Below are 23,028 nucleotides of genomic sequence, written 5' to 3'. Positions count from 1 at the left end.
GACCAAAGTTTGGAAGGAGGGTGTTGGGCTTGAGAGAACCAGAGCTGCTTCAGCTGGAGTTACAGGAATTAGGATGGGAAAGAGACAGAATGCAGAAGGCTGTTTGCCTTGTTAAATGAGGCAGGGAGTGGAGGGAATGGACTGGGTAACTGGAGGTTCCAGAGATTTAGGCAAGCCATCTGCTATGGTGTGAGAGGGAAGGTCTCAGGAACTGCAGTGGTAATGGATTGATGTTGCGCTGCTTCTTAGATTGATTCTTAGATTTTGATAGGAACGGTTGGACTCGATGATCCGGTGGGTCTCTTCCAACCTGGTGATTCTGTGAAACATCTGTGGGTTTGTACTCTGTTTTTGTTCCAAACTTTCACTAACAAGTTCTACCCTGTTGTGTTTTTGTGCATGTGCTAATGTTTGGAAATGTTTTTCTTTAATTAATTTAATGGCTGCTTTATATACCAAGATTCATGTAGAAAAAGAATGAGAGAGTGATTATCTTGTAGTAAAAATGGGCCCTTGTATTCGTCTGTTAATAGGAAGCATTTTCGTCTACTATAATGTAAATAACAAAAATAATTAAGCTGAACATTATGTGCAACACCCATCGCTGAAAAATGTATCCGGGTCACCTAGAGTATAGTTGAGAATGGGACTTGTCTCTCTGAATATCAGAACCAGTTTGCAGTCTACTCAAACCAGGAAGAAATATGGGCTATCTGAACTAGGTCGCATTTGAGAGCGAGCTTACTTGTGGTTATGAAAGCAGATGTATGAATTTAGTAGTCATAATAGTGGTACCATAAAATTGCCAGTCGTGACCTCTATTGCTTTCTACATAATTCAGATTTTAAAATTAGCATCAGGCTTTTTGGTATATGGAATGAATTGCTAATATAGATGGCTAATTGCATAAAACTCTTAAGTGGTAAAAGCAGCAAATAATAGCGAGCTTATTGAAGCCTCCAACATGGAAACCTTTGACCCTTTGTCCTGTCCGAAAAAAATCAAACCACCCAAACCCACCCGTTGACATTAGTGAAATAAAAGAAAGATGAAGCCTTAGTTATTGACTTGATTGATCGTATTTTATATAGAAGATTTCGTAGTATTTCAAGTGATCTGGCTTTTGGATGTAAAGTATAGGAATGTTTGATCTGAAGAAACTTGAACTAGGAGAGGATTTGACAACAGATTGAACTTCAGTGCATCCAACAAACTGCAGAGCTTCCTTGTTGTTCCGCCTGCTTTATGTAAACAGTCTGTACTTGTACAAAAACTATTTTGGCTTCATAAGTACAATTGTCTTACCTGCAATTTCGTCTAATCATCCAGCATCACTTCTAGTTTTCAAAAAGTGCACTGAATGGAGAAGTTCAGACTTCTGAACTTAAAGATGTCACAGGTGTGACTGGGAAAACAGCCACTAACATTGCAAAGTATGAAGTAACAGGAGAACGCCTAAGAGCTTGTGCTGTCTTGTTTCAGTTTAAAATAACTGGGGGCATAGGGAGGTAACCAGATTAGTTGATGGGGTAGCAACGAGTTTAGCTGGAGCAATATGAAGAGAAGCAAGGGCATCCAACAGGTTGTCAGATTGATGGGTTACACCCCAAAGTTCACTTACAAAGAAACTATTAAAGGAAATCTGTTGCTTTCGTATGGTTTACCAGTGTTTGTTCTCAAGTTTGGTGTCTGTACCAGCAGTGGAATTTAGAGCCTATCTGTGGACTGAGGTATTTTCTATAACCGTGCAGCTGATCAATAGGATAGAAATAATTCAGTATGTCTTACAGAACGATGAGCAAAACAATCAGAACACTAGTAAACCTGAAAATCAATTTGGAAACATCTGCTGGTATTCTTGGTGGTCCCTGGACTAGGCAGGATGACAGCTGATCTCTCCGACTTCTCATCCGTGGGGTTGCTCCCATTTAACTTTAGTCATCAGCTTTTGTCCTATTTCGTAGTTTTGCATTACACTGTGTAGAGCTCATGTTGTGTGTGCTCATGGTGCTCTGTTGCAGGTGTGGAGGGTTATGTATGTTCCCCTCCTGCCCCAGGCGACTGCATCTCTGTGGTGATTTGCAGAGCTCTGCCCTTGGATGTGTGTGCCTCATTAATGAGACCAAGGGTGTTGCACTGGGGCTTCGTGGAAGAATTAAGTAGAAAGAGGGCAGGCAGTTTTTCGTGAACTGGTGCTAACTAACCATTTTCTCCCAGAATCTTTCTGGTGGAGAGAGACCTCACTTTCTGAAGTCTGACAGCTAAAGTTTTTCAGAAATTGAAGGGCTGAGGAGGAAGTTCTTAAGAGACCTGAGAAGACTTCTTTTTGCTGTGCTCATGTACGTGTTAATGGAAAATGTCTTGCATATAACAATACAGGAGAGGTTTTTTTATTAAAATATTGGTGTGAATGATGGATAATGGTAATTCTGCTTTCCAGTTAGTGTTAGCCAAGACATGAAATATCTTAACAATACTTAATATTGCTGTGAATATGCAAATGTATTCCAGTAGAGATTTATTAATAGATGTTGGAATTAGAAAGTTTTGCTGTAAAAAATAATATGCAGATATCCATCTGAAACAACACCCAGTGAAAATCACTACTGTAAAGTTTATCAAAATATTTCTTTTTCCTAATCAGACTCCTGTTGAGTTTTGAAACTTGGGTCATAGGTCTTAGACTCATAGGTCTCTATGGAGTGGATCTGCTTTACCTGTCATTAATTTCAGTGCTCACAGCTGTGTTCACTATTTACAGAAGTTGAGTATGATAGGTTTATATCAAATCCTAAAAGCAAAGTTAAGTAAGAATGTTTGTGCCTCAAGTGCTTCCTTGATGCTTGGCAGCCGCATTTTAAATTGTTATGAGAAATGAAAGCAGCTTCAGCATTGTATTATGATAGTCGTTAGCACTGATTCCAAGTGTCACTGAGTATAATAAAATACTCCTGTTGTATGGATATTTTAAATTTTTATCATAGTAAAAGATTTTTTTCTTTATAAAGGTATGCTGGTTGTCAGTGTCTTTCAGATTGCCTGCCAGGGTATCACCATAGCTCTTTTCATGTGTGCACATTAAAAGTTACTGTACCCACAGGGAAACTAATTTAAAAACTTCCTTTTAAATTTTTATGGGTATAAATGTACTCATGAATTGCTACCTACTTAAAAATAGCAAATTCAATAAAATGTTGACTAAATTGGAAATGTGGACTTAATTCACCTGGGCATCAGTCACAATATTTCTATTTTATTGTGCTGTAAAATGTATGTAAAATTCACCTCTTGCTGCTACTACAAATTTGAAAAGCAATAAGAACTTTCAAATGCAATTGTTACAGCACAATTTTGCATCAGCACAACAGTGCATTTGAACAGTGTGTGCATTCAGTGTGTGCAAGAGGAGGACCTCACCTATAAAAACAGAGCAGAAAGGATGAGCCACAGTGATGTGTATATTAAATGGAAGATTTATAAATGAGGCTGGTGTTGCATTTTATTAGTTTGTTGCCTTGTGGATTCGTAATCTGCTTAAGCATTGCCTTAAAGAGCATGCTGCAGACTTGGGTTTTCTCCCTTTTGCAGATACTTTCCTTGATCAGATCTAAAGGGCTTTCTTGCATCCTAAATAGCTTAAGTAACTGTTAAGCCTCCTTTTTTTCCTGACTCTGTTTTCTAGCTCTTTTGAAGAGGTGTCTGTTGCTGTTTCTCTGATGCCCTGAGGTGGCATAATGTCCTTGGGACTTGATCCCAGGGGAGTATTGTGTTACGGGGGATGTACAAGGTCAGTTTGAAAACCCTTGTTATGGGCTGAGAATGTGATGTTGTTCAGAAGGTGCCTGGCCTCAAGGGGAGTCTGTGATGATTACAGGTCTCTGCACATTTCAGGCAGTTTGATGCAATCACAGATTTTGCTTATTCACAACGCTTCCCTTTTTGAGTTTTGATAATGTTTTCTGTTATGGATGCATTAAGCTGATTTCTTCCCAGTGAAGTTAAAAACAAAATAGTGGAAGAACAAATAGTTATTTTCGTAATTTCTGAAATGAAGCATTAACAGACATGTTTTTCTAATATCGTCCAGTAATTCAATACTTAATACAGGTATAATTAGATTGATGCAGAAATCTGTAGGCAGCCAGTTGGTTTCTATAGAGCGTTTTCTTCAGCTCATAGAGGTGCACAGTTAATTACGTGTACACGCTGTGAAATGTCAAATCATAAATCTACTGTAAAAATTACATAGGAATATCTAGTGTATTTTTTTCTACAGTTAAGAAAAGACGAGATCAGCTCTGAAGTGAAAATATTCCTTCTAAATAATAAGATAAATTGAAAAATGGACTTAAACTTACATAAGAGCATTCATGCACAGGGATGACATTGGTTTAACTGAGTCAGTACAGCATGACTTCATATATTCAATTGCTGTCATTCGTGCGTATTGAACTTGCTTTCCCCTCAAGGTACTTTGGACAAGCATTCAATCTGGTTTTTCCATGTCAATTTTTCCATGTTTAAGAATATCTTTAGATACTTTTCAATTAATGGCATTAAATAATGGATTCAAGCTAAATATAATTGCTTCTGCTCTGTTCCTCCCCATGCATGTTCCCCCCTAATACACGTGTATACAAAGGGGATACTTAGCGTTGTACAGAGCAATGGATTTTTGTTAGATTTGGGAGCTTTTGACTTCTATAAACAGTAGAAAAGTTTTTCTTCAGTGGTGAGTGATTGTGTGAAATGTGCTTTTTAGCTGGGACTTAGGTGAGCTACCCTCCCCAACACAGAATTTGTAGCTCTGGAGGTGTCAGATAACCACATGATGGAGTGTTTGACTCAAACCAGTCACATCTAATGGTTTTCCATGAGTGAGAGTACACTTTAAGCGACATCCCAACAAAAGGTGAGCACTTCACAACTTACTAGCTACGTTAGTACATTTTAAATATCAGGAGAATAAAGCTTGACAAAGTGACTGGTGCAGTGGTCTGAAAAGAAAAACTGCAGTGAATTAAAACTTTGAGTAGTGTATTTATTTATTTTATTGAAAATTACTTAAAAAAAAAAAATAAATTGAATTACTTACTAGAATGACTTGGCCAGCCCCCCTGCCCCCATTTGGTGCAATTTTTATGAACTAATACATAAAGTTGCTAATAGTTTTCCTGCGATACGGGTTAATTATGTCCCTGTTTCCAGTAGGGAGGGAAGGGGTGGAGGGCATCAGAATAGTCTTCTGTCTTGGAGTTCTGCAACATAGAAAGATTTTGGAGATTTGGAGACAAGCTTTGCTTTTGAGAATTATCTGGAGACTCTCTAGGTGCAAGAAATCAGCTCATCTCTCTGCTTTATTTAGAGAAAATTAAGATTCATATTGAATGCGCAAAGTACTTTAGTCTCCTTGGCAATGGTATCATAAAATGGTACTAGCCATAGAAGAGGTGATTTGCTGGCATGTACTGCAAGGAAACTCTTGTTCTGGCTAGCATTCTGCTGTTGCTGGTACTAGATGAATGCTGCTTCCAAGTTAGTCTGTAGAGCATCTTCACACAGCATGCCCTAGTAACCATCCTCCTTGTTGATTTGGTCTCCTTCAGGTAACTTAATTTAAGAACTTGTGTATTAATTCTTTCCCTGTGTTTGTTCCTGAGTTGAAAGAGCAATTGTTTGTTATCATAAAAATGTTTCCTGGCAAATTAATGAGATTGATATGGACACTTTCAGAACATAAGCTCATCAGAAGCTCCATGACTCGTGAACATACAACTCTTCATCCATTTTAATTTTAGGGTTTTCTTTCCAACAGAGTATTAAAATATCCACACAGTTGCATACCATTAGAAGTGCCCCCTTTTACCAGTAAAGTTTGAAAGATTTCTTGAAGAATGAGAGACACTACTCACTTAAACAGAAGTGTAGTTTCTTTCATATGAGATCTGACACAAAAACGTGACTAATGATATAGTTTAGGAACCAAGAGTGGGAGGGGAGAGTCACAGAGGTGGTTATAGAACATCTGAACTGTCGCAAGGCTCAGCTCAATTGTTTCACCCGGTGCAAGTGGCCGCACATTCAAATACAAACATTTTCCAGTGTATGCCAGCCCAAACAACTTTCTGTGAAGGATTTTTTAGCTAATATCAGTGTTGCTGTGCTTGAGCACCCATCCTATTTGCCAGACCTGGCTCCCTCTTCCCATAGATCAAGTCAGTGCTTGAAGGAACTTGTTTTTTGTTGGTAGTAGACATGAAAGCAAAAAATACAGATCCTCAACAGACTTTCAGAAAACAATGTGCAGAATTGCTGTGAATGTTGGCAGCATCATATGCACCTGTGTGTCAGCTCAGAAGGGAACTGTTTTGAAGGTGATGGTAGTCAATTTTCGTAATTTATTAAATAGAGTTACAGGCAGTGTCTTGGGGTTTTTTGTGTCAGACCTCATATGGTACTACTGCTTTGATGATTAGTACCTCTCTCTGTCAGATTCTCTTCTTAAGTGGTTTAGTGATTTCAAGCTGTCTTGTCCATCTACTGTCAAATTTGGGAATGCAGCTTTTCGCAGCACCTGCATGTTTTCATCCTGCACTTAAAACATACAGGAAAGTATACCTTCTTATGCTTTGCATTTCCTCTGCCTATGTTGTTTGCTTTGGTTTTTTTACTAGTGTGTGATGACCTTACCAGAAGTTTTTACTGAAAATGGCCTCTAGCTTTTATCTGTACATGCTGACTTCTTCCATTTCTACAAATTTCACTGTAGAGCTGGAGTAGCTGTGCTTCACTAGCTTAACATGAAAAAGGATTCATGTATTAGCTTTATCATCTCTTTGTTTGTAGATTTAAATTGCATTTGCAGCTGGTGGAGTAGGTGGAAGGTTGTTTTTTCAGTACACAGACCATGAAAAATACATCACATGCAATCTTCAAGAATATTATTTTCAGGAAGTGTCATATACCAGATGGCTTTGAGACCTACTTATCTCTCAGTTTTTGTTAATCTTGCTTTGCTTGCTTGAGACCTCAAAACTTAATTTCCCCACCTGCTGATAAATATAGGGTCATAGGAATTGCCATATTGGGTCAGACCATCTGTTCTTTAATTAGGAGTAGTAACAGATGCTTGGGGCGATGATGCAAAAAACCCTACAGTCAGCAGTTATGACAATAATGTACTCCATGGTCTGTCTGTCTGGGATCCTGTTAATTTGGCTTGTGTCATAAAACTCAGAGATGTTTGTATCTTTTCAAGCTCTTTGTTTCTAAATATCTTCTATTGCAATGTAATTTTATCTTTTGTTCTCCCCTTTAATGCTGCTAACCTTTTGACTTTGCAGTCCTGTACCCCTCAACAATGCATTCCATAGACAGAGATATAAAGAAGTGTCTCTTTTTGTTGGTGGTGAACTTGTGAGCTTTCAATTCAATTGAACACTTCTTGCTCTTGTGGAGTTCTGGGAAGGAAATTCTTGCTCTGCCTGTTCTGTGCCATTTTCTGTCCTTTGAGGGGGGGATTTATTCTTCCTGATTTTCTTCTTTATATTAGTGTTTCCATGCTTCTTGTTATTCTTGTTTCCTGTCCGTGCAAGGTTTTCAACTAAACTACAGCAACTGGATGGTTCAAATTTCCAACCATGCTTCAGTTGAGAAAACACCGTTGATTCTAGTGACAGAATTTTTCTCATCTTTTACCACTGCAGATGTGTAATTCATAGGAAATACTTTCAGAATTTTGACTTCTGATTGAAAAATGTGCTTTATTGTAATGATGAAGGTGACTGCAAGGGGAAAGTTGGCTGAACCCATAGCAGTGCTGCAGCAAAATGCTGCTCTGAGCCAAATGTAGCACCAGACTGCAGGGCTGGAGGAGAGTTCCTTTTTGGAGATGGAGATGTCTGTGGCTCCTTTGGCAGTCCTACATCCAAAACAAGAAGCAGCTCTTTTTTCTTACTGCAACTATAGCAGTATTTAAATGACTGGAGGGCCAACACTGCTTGCTGTTAGCTGCAGCAACATTAATATCTAAACAACAATTCCCAAACTAGGGGTTATGGCAGCTAGAAATGGGCGTAGAACCCAAAAGAAATTGCTGGTTTTTGGTATTTTGTGCTGATCAAGAGTAATTGATACGGAAAGCAACTGTTGTAGAGTAAGATTACAGTTTTAAATATCTGTGCAAAAGGGCTCCTAGTTCTCTTCATTCTTGCCAGTTTTGCAGAAGGCGGCTTACTTCTTAGTGTAGTGTTGCTTGGATATTGCCCCCCTCCTTAAATTGTTTACATTGATCTCTTCCACCAACTAACAAGTGGTAGGAGGAAAAGAAATGGCTTCAAGTTGATGTTGGGAAATATTTCTTCACTGAAATGGTTGGCAAACATTGGAACAGGCTACCCAGGGAAGTGGCTGGGTCACCATGCCTGGAGGTATTTAGCAGACATGTAGACATGGTTCTTAGGGACGTGGCTTAGTAGTGAACTTGCCAGTGTTAGGTTAATGGTTGGACTCTATGATCTTATAGCTCTTTTCCAACCTAAAGAATTCTATGATTCTGTAGTTAATCTGCGTAGATGCTTAGAAAACTCATTAAACCTCAAGATGAGAGCAAGTTAGCACTGAGGGAGTTGATAGGATTTGGGTGAAAAACTGTGAAGGTGAGTAGGAGAATTAATGGAGGACACAGTCCTGTTAGATACCTCAGTAAGAGAAATTGTGTTGAACCCTATCCTAACCAGTAAGGGAATGCAGTTCTTTTTCTAACCTGTTTCTAAGCATTAGAGCCAGCAGGCTTTGTGTTGTGTTCAGGTTTCCAAGGAGATGGGAGATATTTTTGTGCAACTGAGAGATTGAGAAATCATGGGAAGAAGAATTTTAAAATGCATGTCAAAACCACATAACACAGTGGCAGGGAGGACCTGTAATACGCAGAATTTTAAGGGTAGAACTTAACATGCCATATGATTGAAATAGTCTTTTTTTCACCAAGCGATAATGATTAGTGTTAACTGAGAGCTATTTTAGGATCAGAAACAACATTCCTTTCATTTTTAACTGCTTGGAGGGGGTACTTGAGTACCCAGTAATAGATGCTGCTTAATCCAAAGTCTGCAAGAATTATTTACTCAGGATCAAAAACCCTAAGATGTTACTAAGAAATGAAGTTTGTTTAAAATGTTAGGGATTCCTGGGTTAGCTCAAGAAATGAACAGAACATTGAGAGCTACATAAGACTATATGAAGTGCATAAGTCAACTTCTTAAGGAAACTGGAAATTTTCAGTTGACAGCACCGTGTGTTGCTATTATATTTTGCACACAAAGTATTCTAATGCTGGCTTATGCTGAGGAGTTCTGGGTAGTTGCAGTGAGCCCTGTGGAACCACCAGAGGAATGGGCTGATTTTGCTAATTGTGAACACGTTATGTGTTTTGTGGAAGACCTTGTGAATTAATAAGCAAGAGATGTGCTTCCATTTTGGTGGTAGCATGACAGTTTTTGTTATCGGATATTTTAATGCAGCGTTGTTAAAATTTTAGGTAAATGAGTCTGCAGCAGAGTTATCAACAAAAGCAGAGACGGTAGTACCTGCTCCTTTATGGCCTTTTTGGATTTAAGATTTATTCTGGTCATACATTGCTGTAGATGTTGTAGTTCTGGTTGTATTTCTAGTTCTGTTTATCTTAATTTGTTTGTGGTTTTACTTCTGCACTTATGCTGTCATTGAATAGGCTGATCAGTGTCTTTATCACTCTAGTTTACAACACTATATGTGCTCCTCTTGTATGGTTGGCTGGTTGAACAGACAGGTAAGGTGTGTAGCAGAAAATCATTGGGAGAGTCACTATGAATCTCTGAATATTCAGGAAGAGAAGGGTAAGTAGAAAGTAAAAATACTTCTATGTGGATTACTGTTTGATCTGGAAGCCTGAGGAGACTGCAGTAGTATTGGTGGGTAAAAAAAGGAGGAGATTGAGCGGACGTAGGAAAAATATTGGCTCCAGTTTTTGGTATAATTAATGTAGTAAATAAGTCTACAACAAAATGTCTACTGGAAATGAATCTTCCTCAGTACTACTTGATTAGGGTACCCAGCAACCCATTGCATTATTTGACACCCAGCTCTAATAGTTGTGCTTCTTGTTTATTCCATAGGTTAATGAGAGTTTTCAAGCAGGCAATAATGCCACTTTTAAATAAATACGGAATGTTTTATTTATTTTTAAGCTTTTTTTTTTTTTTTTTTTTTTTACAACATCACTATGTGAGGAAAAAAATGCAAAGCCCTGCCTTAAACCTTTTTGGTAGAAGAGTCCCACCTTTTTTAATATGTTTAAAATCTCTTCTGTAATGTGCATTTAGTTGGCATATGTCTTAATGGTGGTTTCATGCGGATTTTTACTTTTAAGACATAGGTTTTGTTTTACTGAATATTTCGGGAAGAAGGATTCACCTGCATTTACTTTGTAATGTGTCAAGACTTAATTTCATCCTATCACCTATTAAGAGATTTGAACATTGATGTAAACAAGTGAGTTGAAACCTTTTGTTTGCATCAATGAAAATATTTGTAGTATCATATTTAAAACTACTGTTTTTCCTTGGGAAATCATAGAACATGATGAATTGCAGAAGTTTTGAAGAGTGTGAAACCGTTAAAGGATAATTTATTGATGTACCAAAAAGGACAACTTTACCAGCTATCTCTGGTTTTCACTGAAACATACCGATTTTTTTTTTTTTTTAAGTAGCAGGCCTTTGAACTGCAAATATTTGAGTTTTGCGTTTGCTTGAATAATATGTTTGAGACCAAGACAACAGGAAAAAGTTTGAGTAACTTCAAAAAAGGATTGAAAATGCAAAAGCTTTGGTTAATAGTAACAATTCAGTATTATTGAATGTTCCATTACCTAGTGTATAGGGGCAATTATAGGAAGTTATTTGAACCTGATGAATTTGGCTTTCTAAGTGTAGAAATGGTAAAAGTGTGTTTAATTATAGGGGCCAGCTGGCATGAAGAATGTTTTTGTCTGTTGGCTTTGGCACTTGAGTTACCTAGCACAGAGTGAGCTTCAGCCAGAACTTCAAGTTGTGCAGGCATGAGTTCCCAACTTTACTGTAGACAGCAAAGTGAAGCTTTTTTGAAATTTTTTTTTTTTTTTTACTATATGAGGTTCCACTGAAACCTTGAAGCTGAGAGGAATTTCAAAATGAAAATAAAATGATCATCTGTCAGGAGAGATTCCTTGACTGCTATTCAGTTCTGAAAACTGAATGTGTTAAACTTACTTCTTTTTTCCTTGCATGCAAAATGGAACATGCCAAAATAATTTTTATTTGGGCATGATTGCAGTTGTCTAATGCCCACTTAGGAGTTAAATATTTTCTGAAAGAAAATGTATGTTTTTCTGAAAATCAGCTTTATGCTAAAGGAGGGATAAAACCAATTTTTTACATAGATTTTTTCTCTTAATTTTTTTCTCTTAATTTATTTCCCATATAAAACTGACATGAGGTTTCTTTGAAGGTATGGTTTGCTGCTGTGAACATTTAGCTTGTTAAAGTGTGTAGGGATATCCCTTCCTAAATGTAGTTCTTAAATTCATGTTTGAGGACCACTGCATAGTGTATCTCAAATGTACCTTGTCCAAAGGAAGGTCTTGGTTGTGGTACGTATTCCGATATAAAGGCGGAAGAAATACTGTCTTTGTTGGATTTAGTGATTAAAATAATAAATCTAATTTTGCCAAATGCTGTTATTTGCTATATAAATCAGTGTAGTGAAAGAGATTTTGCAGCAAAAACAATGGCTATCTGAAGAATTAATTGAGTATTTGCGTAGTAATAATCTATATATATGAGAGAGAAAAATTGTCTAAGTAACTTCTCTGGAATTATCTTTGAATTGAGATATTTTTCAAAGTTTTACTTTATCATTTATTTTAGAGAAAACTGGACATGAATTGCAGTATTAGTTGCTAGGCTATAGCAAAATGCTCTGTTCCCCCCAAAGGGTATATATCAAGGAGATCTTCTAACATGATTCTCTGCTTCTGCCTTTGTGCAAATGTCATATAGGTGGTTATGTGCTGCTCCTATTAAATAGGGCAGAAAGGAGGTCTCGCTGTAAGTGATACTTTTAACATGCACGATAGCTATAACACTATAGGCTTCATGGTTTTCCCCTCTTATTTCTTGTGGAAAATACTGTGCACCTTTGCATAAGATTTCATCTTTTTTTTTGGTTAAGAGGAGAGGGAAGGCTAATTACACTTTACGTCAGTATTCATTTCATGTCTTGCTTCCAGCAGTATTTCAGACCTGCACTGCAGCTGTTGCTAGTGTGGTCACTTCTCCCCTCTGGTTCTGTCCCCTGAAATGCTGCCAGTGGTTATAATCATAGGATCATTTAGGTTGGAAAAGACCTTTAAGATCATCAAGTCCAACCATAAACCTAACGCTGCCAAGTCCACCACTAAACTGTGTCCCTAAGCACCACATCTACACACATCTTAAATATGTATGGTGACCCAACAACTTCCCTGGGCAGCCTGTTCTAGTGCTTGGCAACCCTTTCTGTGAAGAAACTTTTCCTAATATCCAGTCTAAATGTTCACTGGTGCAACTTCAGGTCATTTCTTCTCATCCTATCACTTGTTATGTGGTAGAAGAGACCAACAGCTGCTTCACTACAGCCTTCTTTCTGGCAGTTGCAGAGAGTGATAATGTTGCCCCTCAGCCTCCTCTTCTCCAGACTAAACAGCTCCAGTTCCCTCAGCTGCTTCTCATAAGACCTCCCAACCCTTCCCCAGCTTTGTTGCCCTTCTCTGGACACTCTCTAGCACCTCAGTGTCCTTCTTGTAGTGAGGGGCCCAAAACTGAACACAGTATTTGAGGTACAGTTAGTTCAGTTGAATAGGAAATGAGCTCGATTTTGTCTTCATAAAGCAATTAATTAGGTGCAGATGTTGAGTCTTTATCAGTTCTTAAGTCTAATTGCCTGTATGCATGGCTGTCAGTAGAGGAGAGGGGACATTATTTGACTGCTGCTTTTGGTGGTAATGCTGGCCTTCACTGGTTTGAAGGGCCCGTGGCGTATCAGCATCTAGGGACGTTATTCCCTCCCTCAGGGCGACTGATGAAATGCAGTGCTGTCATATCCTGGGAAAGTGGAGGAAGGATGTCCACAGCTCATGCGTCCTGTGGAACTGTTAGGTGGCAGCTGTTAAGCAGGTATACCATCTACTCCTTGGTACTTTGGTTCTGGTGAAAGGATTTTTTTGCTGGCCAAGCAGGATTGCTAGCACTGAAGTCCTGCCAAAACACTCAAAACACCTCAGAGTTTGTCAGTGCTTCTGCGACTTTCAGAGCCTTTGTAGATTAAAATAATAATAATAATAAAATGTTATAAGAGAAACACACTTTTTAGCTATGCATCCATGTACTAGAATTTGGGGATTATGATTGTGCGAACAGTGATGATTACTCTTTTTCTGTCAGTGCAGTCCTCGTTTTTCCTTTTTCTTTGTATAAACCTACTGCAGCAATATCCTGCTTTTTATCTCGGACTGATGTTTTGTTTTAAACTGTCATTATCCATAGAAAAATAATGGAATAATGTTCTTTTTATGAAGAATACTATATGCAGGAGCAGAACAGAGCTGGAAAATACTCAAGGACGCTTTCCATAAAGCGCAAGAATGCTCAATCCCTGTATGTAGAAAATCAGGCAGGGAAAGGAAGAGACCGGCATGGCCAAGTCAAGACCTGCTGCTTAAACTAAAGAAGAGGAGGGAACTGCACAGGCAGTGCATGCAAGGACGAGTAACCTGGGATGTGCATAGGGACGCTGCCTGGATGTGTAGGGAGGAAGTCAGGAAGGCCAAGGCGCAGCTGGAGCTGAACTTGGCAAGGGAAGTAAAGACTAACAATAAGGGCTTCTACAGGTATATCCATCAAAAGAGGAAGGTCAAAGAGAACATAACCCTACGGATGGTTGGGAATGGTGACCTCGTATCAACAAGCAAAGAGAAGACTGAGGTACTCGACAACTTTTTTGCCTCAGTCTTCACCAGTAACTGCTCTCCTTAATCCTCCTGGGTCATGGGATGGCAAGAAGGTGACCAGGGGGATAAACCTACTCCCACCGTAGAGAGGAGGATCAGGTTTGTGACCACCTGAGGAACCTGAACATATATAAGTCTGTGGGACCTGATGAGATGCATCCCAGAGTCCCGAAGGAGTTGGTTGTTGTGGTTGCCAAGGCACTTTCCATGATATTTGAAAGGCCATGGCAGTCAGAAGAAATCTCTGGTGACTGGAAGAAGGGTAACATTGTGCCTATTTTTAAAAAGGGCAGAAAAGACAACCCTGCATACTACTGACCTGTCAGCTTCACCTCTGTGCGTGAGAAGATCATGGAACAGATCCCCCTAGAAGGTGTGCTAAAGCACATGGAGGATATGGAGATGATTAATGGAAGCCAGCACAACTTCACCAGGGGCAAATCCTGTATGACCAACTTTTAGTGGCTTTCTATGATGGGGTGACTGCAGCTGTGGACATGGGTAAACCGACGGATGTGATCTGTCTAGACTTCTGTAAAGCCTTTGACACTGTCCCCCACAACATCCTCTCCTCTAAATTGTAGCTATATGGGTGGATGGTACAGTGGATGAGAAACTGGTTGGTGGGGTTATATTCAGAGAGTAGTGGTCAATGGCTCAAAGTCCAGATGGAGATCCATGACAAGTGGTGTCCCTCAGAGGTCCGTACTGGAACCGATGCTGTTAAATATTTTCATCAGTGATACACCGAGGGAGATCGAGTGCACCCTCAGCAAGTTTGCGGATGACGCTGAGCTGGGTGGTGCAGTTGCCACACCAGAAGGACGGGATGTCATCCAGAGGGACCTGGACAGGCTGGAGAAGTGGGCCTGTGAGAACCTCATGAGGTTCAACAAGGCCAAGTGCCAAGGTCCTGCACCTGGGTCAGGGCAATCCTCGGATTCAGTACACGGTGGGGGATGATGTGATTGAGAGCAGCCCTGCAGAGAAGGGCTTGGGAGTGCTGGTCCTTGAGAAGTTTGACATGAGCCGGCAATGTGCGCTCGCAGCCCAGAAGGGCAACTATATCCTGGACTTCATCAAAAGAAGCGTGGCCAGCAGGTCGAGGGAAGTGATTCTGTCCCTCTGTTTCTCTCTTGTGAGACCTCACCTGGAGTACTGTGTCCACTTCTGGAATCTTCAATGTAAGAAGTATATGGAACTGTTGGAACAGGTTCAGAGAAGGGCTACAAAGATGATCAAGAGGCCTGGAGCGCCTTCTGTAGGAGGACAGGCTGAGAGAGTTAGGCTAGTTCAGCCTGGAGAAGAGAAGGCTCCAGGGAGATATTATAGCGACCTTCCAGTGTACCTGAAAGGGGCTACAAGAAAGCTGGAGAGGGACTATTCATAAGAGCTTGTGGTGATAGAACAAGCGGAAATGGTTATAAGCTGGAGAAGGGCAGATTTAGACTAGACATTAGGAAGGATTTCTTCACGGTGGGAGTGGTGAGACACTGGAACAGATTGTCCCTGGAAGCTGTGGCTGCCTCATCCCTGGAGGTGTTCAAGGTCAGGTTGGATGAGGCCTTGGGCAGCCTGATCTAGTGGGAGGTGCCCCTGCCCATGGCAGGGGGGTTGGAACTAGATGATCTTTAAGGTCCCTTCCAACCCTAACTATTCTATGGTTCTATGTAGAGTGGTGTGTAGTTAGTTTCATCTTTATTTTAAACACTTCTCCTTTGGTGCTGTCCCTTCCACGTGAATCTTGATGTTTTGTGCTTAATCTAGACAAAAAAAGCGATTGTTTACAAAAAATTATTTGGCACTTATTTAATTGAAGGAGCAAGGACTATGAGAAAGGGCCAAAGGCAGGCTAAAACCAAAATATCAATCCTTTTTCACTTTCCTCATGTTTGAGGTGTTTTTTCATGTGTTTACAAGCAAAGAGATAACCTTAATCTGTCAGATGTCTCAGAGTCCTGTGTGTCTGGCTCTGATAGGCATGGAACTGCAAAAGTTGTTTACCGCTTGGAAAGATCCATTTTGAAAGGACTGTGAGTTTGGCTGTTTGGTATGTTACCATGCTTGTCACTGGGGAAGAGAAATTCTGGTTGGGGCATCTCAAGCTTTCCCATTTCCATTAAGGTCTTTAAGGCTGGACTTCACTTGCTACTAGCCTAAAAAGTAGTGATGTTAATTCATATAAAAACACTGATATAACAACATTGCTTTAAGTGAAAGGAGATTGTCCCCTTGAGATCTTGAATTTGGACCTACCTGTAGTGTCACAGCATCTACATCTACCTTTTTTCCCTTGTTATTGTCCTTGAGGGTTGCCATTACTGTATAGAGAATAAGTCACCTTTATTGTGCTCTGTGTATAATGTTCCTCTGCTGTTTGCATTATTATTCAGTTTGTAAAATGAGTACTTCACGAATGTCTTCGGCAGTAATTAAACACTGTCCTCCCAGGAGCTAGTTCTCTGTAACTGGAAACAGCAGAAGCGTGGTGCTGTTGTTGCATCCCAGAGAGAATGGAACATTCCCCTAACTGCTGCTTCTGCCTTTGCTAAGACTCATATCTATTTTATCAGTTGTAGTAATATGTAAGAGCTCTAAGGATAAACCTCAGGGCATAATAGTGCTTAATGTATAATAAATATTATTTGCTTTTTTTTAATAGCTAAATGAAACGTGCATTTCAAGCCTTTAACAAGAACCTTTATAAAACTAATCTTTAATGTGTTTTTTTAAGAGGTCTGCTTAATAAAATGTATTTTCTTTCTCACGTTGTCACCCACAGATTTAAAGAAAAAGGCTGCAGCTGAATGCTGTGTTTGACAGTTTCGTAATGGAATGATGTTAAGAAGAAAATGAGTATTCTAGCAGTACAGACCTTTGGCAGTTTTGGGAGGCGAAAGGAAGTTAATCAGTGATGCCAAATCCAGAAGGTGACTGTATGTAGATCAGGGCTGAGGCATCATGATGGGGCTCTGAAAGCCTTGCGGTATTTGTGCAGTTTCCAGCAGTCTGTTTCCTGTTAAGTTAATCAGATGCTTATGACTTTTTACAGCTGTTTAACCTGCAAAGGGCTAATTTTAGCTGCTTTAGGATGTACAATAGGCATGCCACGTAATACTCTCATTATTTTTTCTCATTTGTACAACAAAATTGTAGAAGTATTTGACTGCGTCTTACCTAGTTCCTCAGAACAAATCTTTCAACAAAGCATTACTGAACAGAAAGCTAGATTTCCGCACACCTTCTCCCTGCTCCCCCCCGCCCCCCCCGTCCCCACACCTTCTCCTGTGGCTATTTAGCATTCACCCTTGTCTTGTTTGTCGTCAATCCTCCTTTCAGTATGGTGTCTTCCAGCTGCTAATACGAATAGACAGCGGGTAAAACATCTCCTTTGTTCTGATGTTTCTTGCGTTACCTGTGGAGAAGTGCTAAGATCTGACTGTATTTCTTGAAGTTTTAAAAATTGAATGAGTCTGTTTCTCTGCAGGGAACTGCATTTTCATATTCTGCTTTTAGCTCAGTGTCATGCTGCTGTAACGATTACTCACTATTAGCCCCATAGGCTGCTCTGGTGGAAGTGTGTTTAGAGAGCTTTTTAGTGCATCATAAAGAAGCTGCTTGAGTCCATATTTTCAGGTTTTTGGTTTTAGGGTTTTGTGTTTGTTTTTTTCCTGTCCCAAATATACTGCACACTTCATCTGCAAGAATTGTCAGTGTTTTAAACTGTAGATGCTAGCAAATGTAATGCACTACTTCCATAAAGTGAATAAGCTCTGTAATGGATGGCGTGTATTATGTCATGGTGTTAAGTAAATTAATTCCACCAGATGCTCAGCTGTCTCCTAGTCTCCAGCTGTTGTTTCCCTTATGCTTCATACCCAAATTGTTTGGAAAGTATTTGTGGTAATAGGGAAGGTGGATGTAAGTGTATTTTAGGCATCACAGACCAAAAAAGAATTTTATTTCTCTTTCTGGGCTGTATCATTTTAGAATTGTTTGGTCCGAGTGCATTTTGAAATGAGATGGTAACATTAGAAGAAAAACAATAGTAACAATTGAAAAAAATCCATAATTTTTTTTTGATTGGATGTAGAATTTTGTTCTGACTCATCATCTCATGGGATAATCCTTTTTCTGATATGGTTCATCTGTATTTTAAAAACCAACCACAACGGCAGTCACTGTCTTCAGGGCTCTGTATGTGCAGTTCCTTTATCGAGCTTACAGCATTCAAAAGAGTTTTCTGTCCTTTTTTTTTTCTTTTATTTTAAACACTACTCTGTACTAAAACTTCTTAATGACATGGAAATTTTCTGAAGTGATGTTTCATTCTGTTGTTTACAATAGCCAGTGACCTAGTAGTTGAATGTAAAGGTGTCTTAAAAAAAACCAAACAGTGTCCTCATCCTCTGTTACTGTTGCTGTCATTGGTGGTTGTGAGGAGTGGTGTAGTAAGTAGTTGAATCCCTAGAGGTATGTGGTTTAGTAATAAATAGTGATATCTTTAATGATAATACTGTTGATATAGTCAGTAATAATAATCATCATCAGATAATACTGATGGTAGTCAGTCTTATTGCAAGGAAATTCAGTTCAGTAGTAGTTGCATTAGAACTTGGTCTTTTCCAGCAGTTGTTATGCACAGCTAAATTCACAATACAGTAGAGGAATGACAAGTGACCGTTGCTTGTTCCGGTGTAAGTGGCATAATAAAAAGTTATGATCTGTGCCAGAACATCTAATTTATCTTTTTATACATAAGTATTAATAATTTTCCTGCCGTATGACCAAAAGGAAGGTAAATGTGAATGAAATTACTAAGATTTTTAGTTAAATGCATGGACTTATTTCTCATACCCTTCTTCCAGAAACAATACTTCTGTAGAGGGCTGAATTTAAAGATGCTTATTTTGGGGATTCTCCTTTTATTTAAATATCTAAAGGAGCTTTGTAAATCTACATTAATATATTTACAAATATATGGTTCTATAAACATGGGAACTTGAGAAGACTGATCAAGTGGGTGGTGTCCCTGCCCATGGGAGGGGGGTTGGAACTGGATTGTCTTTAAGATCCCTTCCAACCCAACCTATTCTATGATATGTATATGTTTATTTATTTACAGAGGTTCTTAAATTAGCTTTGTGCATATAATTTTATATTTAGTAAAATCTGCCACCTTTTTCTCCTTTGGAAATATATTACTCACTACTTTTTGTGGAGTTTTTGCCAGTACCGTACTATACTGTACTGAAATTGTTGTGGAACTGTTGCTGTACAATGATGCTTGCCTTAAGTTGCCCTTCCTGGCCAAAAAATTTTTTTTTATGTGTCCAGTGAGCTACATAGGATACCTGCCTGCATGCAGATAGTTGTTCTATCTTTTTTACATATATGTATTTCTTATTTACATTCATGTATCTGTGCAGAAGTATATATGTATTTCATAGATCTAATATATGTTTTTCTGAAGCTTCTCAAATAGACATCTTTAATTATTAGGTTCTTTTTTTTTTTAACCTGCCCAACCTTTTCCCAAGGCTTGCAATAAATGTCAATGTCTGTTGTGCAGGAAGATGAGAAATTACAAGAATAATGTATAGAGGAGAAGTTTTTTAACTGCTATTACTGTAGCATGTTCCTTTAATGAACCTGAGTATACAAGTATGTTTGCTCAGATTGGAAGTTGCATTCAACTGAAACAAGGTTCTCTAATAGAAGTTTTGGACAGTCTCCATGATAGATAGTGTTGTTATCTCAGCTCTTGGTGCTGCAGATGTATTTTTCAGAACACCTTTCATGATGAGTTATCTTTAAAATGATTTATTCTTCTTTAAAGTATTGATGCGTTTGGCAGTTCACGAGGCTAAATGGGCATGCCAACATTTCTCACTTTTGGACTTTAAAACTGTTCAAGAAGTAAAGCGTATTAGAAGTTCTGCTTACTTCAAAGAGTTAACTTCCTTGATTAAATGAATTTTATGATTTTTAGAATCAGAGGCAGAAAATAACTATACTTGAGCACATCTATGTAATTTTCTCTGCTGCTGTACTCATCACTTGTGGAGCTTCACAATTAAACTGAACGTGTCTTGCTTTCAGGTTCCCATTGCCACTCTTTTTCTGATGCATATGTATTTTTTCAGTGTAGCTTAAATTGCGTGGAAAAACTCTGGAAGGCAGCTACACACGGGGTCAAGTATTTCATGTTGGCCTAAATCTAATCTGCTAAATAAATAGCACCCGGTTCATTTATCATTTTCTGCTGTGTGATAGCTGTGAATATGCCTGGTTAAGTGCTAGTTTGGATGCACTTCTGCCCTGTTCTCTGTGTTATTGTGTCAATCTTGTGTCCTTTTACAATGGTTTCCTGCATTTCTTTGTGAAAGAAATGTTTCTCTGTCTTTTGTGCTTCATCTCTTACCGTTGCTGAGTACTTTTACAAGGTGTAGAGTTACTCACCCAGAGATGTACTCATAGAATCATAGAATCACCAGGTTGGAAGAGACCCACCGGATCATCGAGTCCTACCATTCCCACCAATCTCTAAACCATGCCCTTCAGTACCTCATCCACCTGCACCTTAAACAGCTCCAGGGAAGGCGAGTCATGGTTTGAATGGATTCAGCTGCCTCCTTGAGTCATCAGCCAAGTGATCTGCAATGACTTTTTCTAGAAGGATTGTTCTGTCCTATGCTTGTGTTGGTGCATGTTTTGAGAATTGGTAAACTAGTGAATGGTATGCTCTGTTATTTCAAGTGTAGGTTGTATAGTTTTGTGCTAAAACACGTCCATTGTCTCTTTTGTGTGTTAAAAAATCCTGTAGCTGTCTGTATAATTTTTTTGTTGACAGAGATGATGCTGTTGATTTAGGAATCCTTGCTCAGCACAGTAATTTGATCTTCAAACTGTGTTTCGTATTTCATGTCTGAAAATGACCTTTTGGGGTCCTGTCTGAAAGAGTTCTGAGTCCATTAGGAAGCCGTGGCTTAACGTGGGTAAATGGACCTGACCCTGGTGCTTGGATACCTAAGACATGTCAGCATGCAGTGTCAGGAAAGGGGAAGGAAGACTCCCAACTACTTCTGATGGTTCTTCAGCTGCAGTACAGTTATCCTCAGTGTCATTGCTTTGTGATGCTGCTGTGATTAACACCTGTATGCACCCTGTTGACAGTGGTATGGTTTTAACAGTAAATCTAGGAAAACAGTAGTAAATCTAGGAAACTGTTAAAAGCTTGCAAATGCACCTTGAGTATATACCATTTTCAGTGTTTTCCTTTACTGGGTTTCCTTGCATGTCCTTTAACATAAGGTAAAAAAGACCAGGCATGAGTAGAAATGTCTACCAAATGGTCTGAAGTGCTTGGGAATAGAAAGAGTACATGAAATGTTGACTGAGCTAACTTAACTACTCAGGCCTGGTTTTGGTGGGAGTTTCTGTATATTTTTAGAGCGTTTTAAGAATTCACTTGACTAATATTTGTTAGGATTTTCTCCCACTGTCAGTGAAACTGTTTGTTCCTGTCCAAGACTGTAACAGATAAAAGTATTCCCACATGAACCAATCTGATGCAGGAATTCTGTCATGTGCATTGACAAGTCTTTGAGGTGAACAAAAGAGCATAAAGCAGTGTCTCTCATGCTTCAAGGTCTTCTGAGTTGGTGGTTTTTTGAAGTTTCTGTTTTTGAACTGGTATTCCAGCAGATGAGAGCCTCAGAAATTTCCTGGGAACCTTGTGGGTCCACTCTCATTCCAGGCCAATGGGTGGTGTTTGTCCCATCTCCTCCTTTCCTTGGGACTTTATTTTTGCAGGGTAGGAGCTGTTACAGCTTCTCTGCCTCACAGGATGCAGTGTAGTTGCACAATACCATCTGTTTCCTTTCTAGTTCATCTGATGGTTTTGCTTCAGGACTGCTGGATTAATAAAACTCGTTTTAATCCAGAAGGAATTCAAGTTTACAGAGGTTCATTGACTCTTATTTCATAATTTGAAGAAATTTCCTTTCCATCAAATGAATTAGAGGAAATTTCACCTTCTTTCCATCTCCCAAGGCACTCTTTCATCTTTTTCATATGCTCTAAGCCTATTTGAATCCTGCATTTCTCCCCTTGTGTAGCCAAGTCAGTTATACAACTATTGTTAAAAATGCAACCTTAAAAATATGTTGTTTGTGCTTCTAATGCATGTGAGACATTAATGTGGAAAACATACATTTATGTGGTCATCATAGGTAATGTCCCTTCCAATATTCCTTGAGGTGATGTTAAATCACATGCCTACATAAGGTTTATCTGCCACGGGAAATCAGTTTGGTTTATCATTCAGAGACTTCAATCTCCATTTCTAAGGTTTGGCTTTTCTTGGAGAAGGCAGACCCTCGTTATCTATTCTGCCAGCAAAGTGATTCAGCCAGGCTTGGCTTTTCTTGGAGAAGGCAGGTTTGGCTTTTCTTGGAGAGGGCAGACCCTCCTTATCTATTCTGCCAGCAAAGTGATTCAGCCAAGCTGTTTAATGTGTGTGTATTGTGATTTTTTTCTGATCACTGGGGAAGTTGCTAGTGTCAATAAAAATAGAGTTGTTCCAGCGTTTACATTTCTGACAGAAGAGCAAAAATAGTTGCTGATTTTTATTTAGCAAATTCAATGCTAACATTTCACTAACATATGTGGCTGAACTTCATGGATTTTTCCCCTACCATTGCATTAGGCAGTGGACAACACTTCAGATTTGTATGAAAGTATTCCAGCAAATTATGAAAATTCTGGAGTTACCGGGAGTTGTAGCTGAGTGACTCTCCTAATCTGGATACAGAAGTCCTCAGGAGTTTATTCCTGGATAAAAATCTGTTTATTCCCTGGAGTTGTATGTTCTGTTATTGATTTCATGATCTTTTCAGAGTTGTATTAGTTTCTTGATCAGTTAATTGGATAAAGTAAGATTCACTGAGTTTAGCACTGTT

The 23,028-nt window shown here is 39.0% G+C and overlaps 1 protein-coding gene across 4 annotated transcripts in view; it reads left to right on the top strand.

The window, feature by feature from the left end:
- Positions 1-23,028, top strand: part of SIPA1L1 (signal induced proliferation associated 1 like 1) — a 195,112-nt gene that overhangs the window by 63,624 nt on the left and 108,460 nt on the right. The gene's annotated exons all lie outside the window — the stretch shown is intronic.

The sequence above is a fragment of the Phaenicophaeus curvirostris genome, chromosome 5 (genome assembly GCF_032191515.1).
Source record: "Phaenicophaeus curvirostris isolate KB17595 chromosome 5, BPBGC_Pcur_1.0, whole genome shotgun sequence".
Taxonomy (NCBI): domain Eukaryota; kingdom Metazoa; phylum Chordata; class Aves; order Cuculiformes; family Cuculidae; genus Phaenicophaeus; species Phaenicophaeus curvirostris.
Note: the sequence above shows the minus strand (reverse complement) of the source record. Positions and strands in the feature narration are given on the sequence as shown.